Below are 8,656 nucleotides of genomic sequence, written 5' to 3' on the forward strand. Positions count from 1 at the left end.
TCAGGCCCTAACTTCAGCTAACTTTGAATTCTAAATCCCAGCAAGTTTGCTATGCCAAGGTCAGGATCCTGCTGGGAAGGAGTAGAACTCTGAGATTTGGGATGGGGACATTTTGATTTATGCATGCAAACACCTTCAAACACCAATCACTCTGAATTTCTTGGGCTTGCTAAAGTGGCCCACTCCTCCAAGTCTAAAGCTAGGGCTCTGCCTTGCTTGAAGATGATGCAGACTGAGGCCTCTACATTGCAATACAACCCGTGCCCCCTCAGGATCTACCTACCCTTTCTTCTCCCTACCCCATCCACTAGACCAATAACTAGAATTAAGTCACCAAAAAACCCAACAGGGGAAATTCTTGGCATGATAAGAGAGGAAAAGAACCATCCTCTGAAGTTACTACAGGCCCTAGTTTATATGTATCTGTAGGAACCAGGACAGTATGTATGAGACTGGAGCCTGAGGATGCTGGATCAAGAAGGTAAAACATATATTTGAGTACCAGAGAGTTTATCGAAAAGGAGCACATTCCTGGCCAGGCACAGTGGCTCACGCCTATAATCCAAGCACTTTGGGAGGCTGAGGCAGGCGGCTCACGTGAGGTCAGGAGTTCGAGACCAGCCTGGCCAGCATGGTGAAACCCTGTCTCTACTAGAAATACAAAAAATTAGCCAGGCGTGGTGGCGGGTGCCTGTAATCTCAGCGACTCAGGAGGCTGAGGCAGGAGAATCGCTTGAACCCAGGAGGTGCAGGTTGCAGTGAGCCGAGATCGCATTGTTGCACTCCAGCCTGGGCAACAAGAGCGAGGTTCCGTCTCAAAAAAAAAAAAAAAAAAAAAAAAAGAAAAAGAAAAGAAAAAAGAAAGAAAGAAAGCACACTCCTGTGATACAGGATTTAAACACTCTGGCAAGGATGCTAGGAGATGGGGATTAGAGAAATTTAGAGAAATACATGGCTCATGTTAAGCAGAAAATGTCAGAATTGCTTGACAAAAGGTAAAATAAGTTAAAAGGCTCAGGGAACTGGGCATACTAGAATAGGTAGAGTATGTAAGGCTGAAATACCAGCTGTTTATGTTTCATTGGAAAGTCTGGAAGATCATCTGCTGCGATAAAGAATGTGCTAGAGAGAGGCACCAACATCACTGAGAAACTCTGTGGTAGCTGTCCTCTGTAGGCTGAGGCTGACAGTAGGGGATTTGTTACAAGACTGGGGCTCCCTGAGGATGGCTCCAGAAATAAGGTGAGCTCAATTCACATAATGAGCAATAAGATTAAAGTGGAAGATGGGGAGAGGGAAAGGGGAAGAGGGGCTTTATTTTCAGAGAACTTTCGAGGAGATTAATAGAACATAGTGTCTCTAAAGACAAGAAATATGGGCAAACAACAGGGGAAGTAATCAGTTTATATGGTCAAGTGAAATAAAGGATGGATAATCAAGAAACTGAGGCGAATAAAATGTAATGATCACTGCCATTTTCAGACCCAGAACCCATGACTGAAGAAACCAACTCTTCAGAAGTCAGGACCCTATCTCACCACCGTGAATATATGTGGTAATGATTTTCCCAAGCCCCTCCCACCCAAAGGGACCTATGGCCATTTACTCAGGTATACAGGAAAAACGGAGTCCCCAGAAGTTTCAAGGCTGCTGGATAAAGTTTCTGAGTTGGCCAGGCGCGGTGGCTCATGCCTGTAATCCCAGCACTTTGAGATGCTGAGGCAGGCAGATCACGAGGTCAGGAGATCGAGACCATCCTGGCTAACATGGTGAAACCCCGTCTCTATTAAAAAAACAAAAAAATTAACCAGGTGTGGTGGCGGGCGCCTGTAGTCCCAGCTACTTGGGAGGCTGAGGCAGGAGAGTGGCGTGAACCCGGGAGGAAGAGCTTGCAGTGAGCCGAGACTGGGCCACTGCACTCCAGCCTGGGCGACAGAGCGAGACTCTGTCTCAAAAAAAAAAAAAAAGAAAAAGGTTCTGAGTTGACATTGATACTTAGGGACCTTAGTCAACATGATGGCCTCTATGTTAGAATGGAGAAGTGTGGGAGCCGGGTAGTCCATGAAAGTCTGTCTCATGGCAGGCCCACAGGATTCATTGCCCCATTCAGTGGTAATTTCCAAAGACCTTGAATGTATAACTGGAATGGATGTACTTATTGTTGACAAACCAAATTAGTTCCTTGGCCTGTAGGGTAAGAGCTACCAAAAAGGCCAAGTGGAATACTCTGAAACTACTTCTCTACCCCTTCCTTGGCCAAGACATAAGTCAAAAAGCGTCACTTCCAGAGGGAATGGCAGAGATTCATGCCTCTCTTAGTGACCTAAAAGGTACAGGGTGGCAGTCCTCATTGTATCCCCACTTGATTCAACAGTCAGGCCCTTCCCAAACCCATATGGATTATGAGGATGACAGTGGATTATTATAAAAGACCGAACAAGAATTTGCTCCAATTGTTTTGCTAGAACAGACTGAGACATCCTCAATTACATGGCATCCAGGCTTTGCTCTGGCAAGTGTGTTCATCTGCCAGGTGAGCAAGACATGGCAGGTAAGTTGGAGGCCTTGGTAAAAGACAAGCACTACAGAGGGTGGAGATGGATCCTATACAATTTCAGGGGCCTACTACAGCAGTAACATTTTAGGGGCATGACAGCAATGCTCTCCAATACAGAGCGTGGATTATTGTGTTTCACATTCCTACTTCTTTTTTTTGAGACTGAGTCTCACTCTGTCACCCAGGCTGGAGTGCAATGGCATGATCTCAGCTCACTGCAACCTGTGCCTCCCGGGTTCAAGCGATTCTCCTGTCTCAGCCTCCCGAGTAGCTGGGACTACAGGTGTGTGCCATCATGCCCAGCTAATTTTTTTGTATTTTTGGTAGAGACGGGGTTTCACTGTGTTAGCCAGGGTGGTCTCGAACTCCTGACCTCATGATCCACCCACCTCGGCCTCCCAAAGTCCTGGGACTACAGGCATGAGCCACCATGCCTTGCCTACATGCCTACCTCTTAACAAGGAAGCACAATCCTTGATAAGACCTTTTGGGTTTCAAAGGCAGAACATTCTAACTTGAGCAAGAATCATGACATGGAATGCTGTCAGCTCTGAGTGGGGCACAGAGCAGGAAAAGGCTAGGCAGCAGGTCCAGGCTGTAGTTCCAGCAGCACTTCCACCTGAGCCATATGACCCAGCAGCTGTTATAGTAGTAGAGGTATCTGGGCTGCAAAAGACACCATGTGGAGTTTATGGCAAGCCCCACCATGTGAATTGCAATATAGACCCCTTGGATTATAGAACAGGTCTTGTCATCTTCAGCAGAGAATTATATGCCATTGAAAGATCAGCTCCTAGCAAGACACTGGGTAAAGAACTTGACCATGGAACATCATGTGACCTTGAACAGACCTGTTTATCATGAGCTAGGTTCCATCAGATGCTTTAAGTCCTGAGGTCAAGCAAGTCTAGCAGTAATTCATAAGTAAAATGGAAGTGGTGTATGTGAGTTTGGGCATGTTTTAATATAGGTGTTATTATTATTTAAGTATAGTAAGTCCAATAGATCAGAAGATGACTGGCATTGAAAAGATAGTTTGTAATACAGATCCCAACAGAAGGGGGTATTCCACGCCATGGGGATCTCCATGAAGAAGCACTCGGTTGGTCAGGAGGCAGAGGGTGGGGAACTGTGGCCAAGAGCATTTATTGTGGTTTCCATGGGAAGGAATGATGAGGCACGGTAAGTGGATTCAGAATTGGCTAGTTTGAATAACTTTTTTTTTTTTTTTGAGACTGAGTCTTGCTCTGTCACCCAGGCTGGAGTGCAGTGGCACAATCTCGGCTCACTGCAACCTCTGCCTCCTTGGTTTAAGACATTCTCCTGCCTCAGCCTCCCCAGTAGCTGGGATTACAGGCACGCACCACGACGCCCAGCTAATTTTTGTATTTTTAGTAGAGACAGAGTTTCACCATGTTGGCCGGGCTGGTCTCGAACTCCTGACCTTGTGATCTGCCTGCCTTGGCCTCCCAAAGTATTGGGATTACAGGTGTGAGCCACCGTGCCTGGCCAGTTTGAATAATTTTAGTGTGCCCTGGGGCATAAGTCTGTGCACAGTTGTCTGTTACTTAGGTACAATGTGGGTGGAGGGAAGAAAAAGTGGGAGAGAGGAGTAATTCTTTTTATTTTTTTGGTGCTGGAGTGATTAGAATAGGGGGATAGTGGCCCAGAGATAAAGAAGGTGCCTGGGGTGTGGGCTCTGGACTGGTTGGTTTGCATTTGAAAAGTGCACTCACAGGCAAATTGTTAATGATCTCTAGGAACTGGCTAACCCTGATAAGGGCAGTCCCTCAGCAAGGCTTCTGATGTCAAAACATCAGAATACATAAAATAAAAGACATAGTTAACACAAGGCACAAGCAAGACCAAAGTGGATAAGTAAGCTGCACAGGCAGATGGCTCAGCCTTTTATGGCATGATGACATGACACCTTCCCTCAGTGCACACCTATGATTGTGGGGGAACCAGCTAATGGCGGAAGAAAAAGTCCAACCTTGCTTCATGGATGAGTTTGCTCAATATGTGGGTACCAGCTGAAAATGGACTGCTCCTACATCATAGCCCTATTTAGGAGTGGCCTTGAAAGAAACTGATGAGAGAATGTCCTTGCAATGGACAGAGCTTCTGGTGAACACCTGGGCATTTATTTTATGTAGAAAGAGAAGTGGACAGAAGTAAGGATACACATGAACAAAGATGGCTGGCTTGGATGGTTGGTCAAGGGACTTAGAAAATGGAAAGACTGGAGGCAAGGAGGTCTGGGGGAAAATGCAAGTGGATAGAGCCACACTAGGGGGCATGAAGTGTGTCTTAGTCTGTTTTGTGTGGCTATAACAGAAAATCACAGAGGGCCTAATTTATAATGAACAGAATTTTACTGACTCATGGTTCTAGAGGCTTGGAAGTCCAATATCAAGAAGCCAGTATCTTGTGAGGGCCTTCTTGTTGCATGATTCTATGTCAGAAGCACAAAGAGGGCGAGAAAGGGAGTAAAAGGGGCTGAACTTCCCCTTTGATAACAAACTCACATTCATGATAACAGCATTAATCCATTCACTCTGCTCTCAAGCCTAATCACTTCTCATTAGGCCCCACCTCCCAACACTGTTGATACTGGGGATTAATTTTCCAACATCATGCTTTTTGGGGGACACATTCAAACCATGGCAGGGTGTGACAGTCTTTGTGTCATATGTTAATGTTCACCAGAGAGGATCCACCACAGAAGAAGCATGAAACTACCAAGTAGATGAAAGACTTGTCCAGTTGTCATCAGCCATTCTCTGCCATTAGCTATTCCAGTGCTGGCACAGTGCATGATAGAGTACCCGTGGAAGCAGGCATGGAGGCTGTGCGTTGGTGGATGTCCATATGCTCCCATTCTCCAAGGCTGATCTAACTACTGATGCTTTGAACACCCAACCTACTAGCAAGAGAACAATGCCAAATGCCTGGTGCAGTATAATCACTGGAGGAGCCCATCAAGCTCGGTAGCAAGTTAATTACATAGGCCACTTTCCACTCTGGAAGGATCAGAGATGGATCTTGACTGGAAAAGACACATGTTTGGGATTCGAGTTTATCTGTCCCATCTGCAAAATCTTGGAGAGCAGAACTCTCTAAGAGTTCCAACCCAGGGTTCCAGGTAGCATTCCTGTTATCTGGAGGGTTTCAAGAGTCCAGGAATGGAGATTCCTAAACAAGAGAAAGACCATGATTTGAGTTCCAGTTCTGCTACATGCTCCTCATATGTTCTCAAATGAATCATTTAACCACTGCCCCACCTCTGTTTTCTTCCCTTTTTTAATTTAAAATTTTTATTTTTAATTTGACAAATCATAATTGTATATATTTTATGGAGTACAATATGATGCTTTGATATATGTATACATTGTGAAATGATTATATCAAGCTCATTAACATATACCTTATCTCACATATTTATCATTTTTTGTGTGTGGTGGAAATATTTAAAATATATTATTTTAACAACTTGAAATACATAAGATGTTATTATTGTCTATGGTCACTGTGTTGCACAACAGATCTTGAAAACTTATTTCTCCTGTCTAACTGAAACTTTGTACCCTTTAGTCAACATCTCCCCATTCTCCACACACCCCCACCGCCAGCAACTGGAAGCCACCATTCTACTCTCTACTTCTATATGTTTGGCTTTTTTATATTCCACAAATAAGCGAATTCATGCAGTATTTGTCTTTCTGTGCCTGCCTTATTTCACTTAATGTAATGTCCTCCAGGGTCATCCATGTCATTGAAAAGGACATAATTTCCTTCTTTCAAATGGATGAATAGTATTCCATTGTGTATATATACTACTTTTTTTTTTTTTTTTTTTTTTTTTTGATGGCGTCTCACTCTGTCGCCAGGCTGGAGTGCAGTGGCATGATCTCAGCTCACTGCAACCTCCACTGCCAGGTTCAAGCGATTTTTCTGTCTCAGCCTCCCAAGTAGCCAGGACTACAGGCGCACGCCATCACGCCCAGCTAATTTTTGTATTTTTAGTACAGATGGGGTTTCACCATGTTGGCCAGTATGGTCTCAATCTCTTCACCTCCTGATTCACCCACCTTGGCCTCCCAAAGTGCAGGGATTACAGGTGTGAGTGACTGCGCCTGGCCACCCCATTTTCTTTATCCATTTATTTGTTGATGAACACTAAGGTTGATTCCCTATCTTGGCTATAATGAATAATGCTTCAGTGACCATGGGAATGCAGGTATCTCTTCAACGTGCTAATTTCAATTCTTTTGTATGTATACCCAGAAATGAAATTGCTGGATCATATGCTAATTCTAGTTTTGGTTTTCTGAGGAAACTCCATACTGTTTTCTATAATGGCTGTACTAATTTACATTCCCACCAACAGTGTACAAGGGTTTCCTTTTCTTCACATCATCACCAACATTTGCTATCTTTTGTCTTTTTGATCATCACCATTCTAGCAGGTATAAGATGATATCTCATTGTGAATTTAATTTGCATTTTCTTGATGATTAATGATGTTGAGTATATTTTTCTAAATCTGTTGGTCATTGGTCATTTCTTCTTTGAGAAATGTCTGTTCAGGTCCTTTGCCCATTTTTAAGTTTTTTTTTTTTTATTGCTATTGAGTTGTTTGAGTTACTTATACATTTTGGATACTAACCCCTTATCAGATGTATCGTTTGCAAATACTTTCTCCCACTCGGTGGGTTGGCTCTTCACTCTGTTAATTTTTTCCTTTGCTGTGCCGAGCCTTTTAGTTTGATGTAATCCAATTTGTCTATTTTTGCTTTTGTTGTCCATACTTTCTGGGTCATAGCCAAAAAATCATTGCCAGCCAATGTCATGGAACTTTTCTTCTATGTTTTCTTCTAGTAGCTTTACAGCTTTAGGTCTTACATTTAACTCTTTAATCCACTTTGAGTTGATTTTTGATTATGGTATAAGATAAGGAGACCCCCATTTTCTAAACTGTAAATGAAGAGAGAAATATTGTCCATGCTGCCTAATCTCACAGGTGTCTTAGGAAGATCAAATGGGATTCTGAAATCAAGCAGTTATGTTTCAGAGAGTAACAGAGTTGTAAAACCATCATTTTGCCACCATTATAGTAAAGAGAGATCAGGCAATAAACATCCATGGATGTGAAACATTAGTGAGGTAGGAGGAAATTCTGTTGCAGAGCAGAATGTTTTCATGGGCTTAAAAGTGTTTCTCCACAGACAGCTTATTAGTTACAGGGAGGGAAACAGTGATTAAATAACCTAGAAATCAGAGAAAACCTTGGTTGGTTGATCAAAATTGATATTACCAGTATGAGACTGTCTTTGTATTGTTATAAAGTAATTTATAAAGAAAAGAGATTTATTTGGCTCACAGTTCTGCAGGCTGTACAATAAGCATGGTGCCAACATCTGCTTCTGGTGAGGACCTCAGGCTGATTTCACAAATGGCAGAGGGGAAAGGAAGCTAACATGTGCAGAGATCATATGGCCAGAGAGGAAGTGAGAGAGAGAGAGGAGGAGGCGTCAGGCTCTCTTAAAAACCAGCTGTCGGCCAGGTGTGGTGGCTCACGCCTGTAATCCCAGCACTTTGGGAGGCCAAGGCGGGCGGATCACAAGGTCAGGAGATCAAGACCATCCTGGCTAAAATGGTGAAACCCCATCTCTACTAAAAAATACAAAAAACTAGCCAGGCATGGTGGCGGGTGCCTGTGGTCCCAGCTACTCGGGAGGCTGAGGCAGGAGAATGGCGTGAACCCGGGAGGCAGAGCTTGCAGTGAGCCAAGATCGCGCCACTGCACTCCAGCCTGGGCGACAGAGCGAGACTCTGTCTCAAAACAAAAAACAAAACAAAAAAACCCAGCTGTCATGAAAACTAATAAAGCCAGAACTCACTCCTCATCCCATACTCAGGGAAGGGACTGATCGATACTTAAGGGCTCCACCTCCCACTACTCCCCACCTCCAACACCGGGGATCAAATTTCAACATGACATTCGAAGGCATCAAATATCCACATCATAGCAGCTACAGATAGAAATTCTGTGCCTCCAAGTGTGAAACCCTGAACAGGAAACAAGATTACCTGGTA

This window comes from Pongo abelii, chromosome 19 (assembly GCF_028885655.2).
Source record: "Pongo abelii isolate AG06213 chromosome 19, NHGRI_mPonAbe1-v2.0_pri, whole genome shotgun sequence".
Taxonomy (NCBI): Eukaryota; Metazoa; Chordata; class Mammalia; order Primates; family Hominidae; genus Pongo; species Pongo abelii.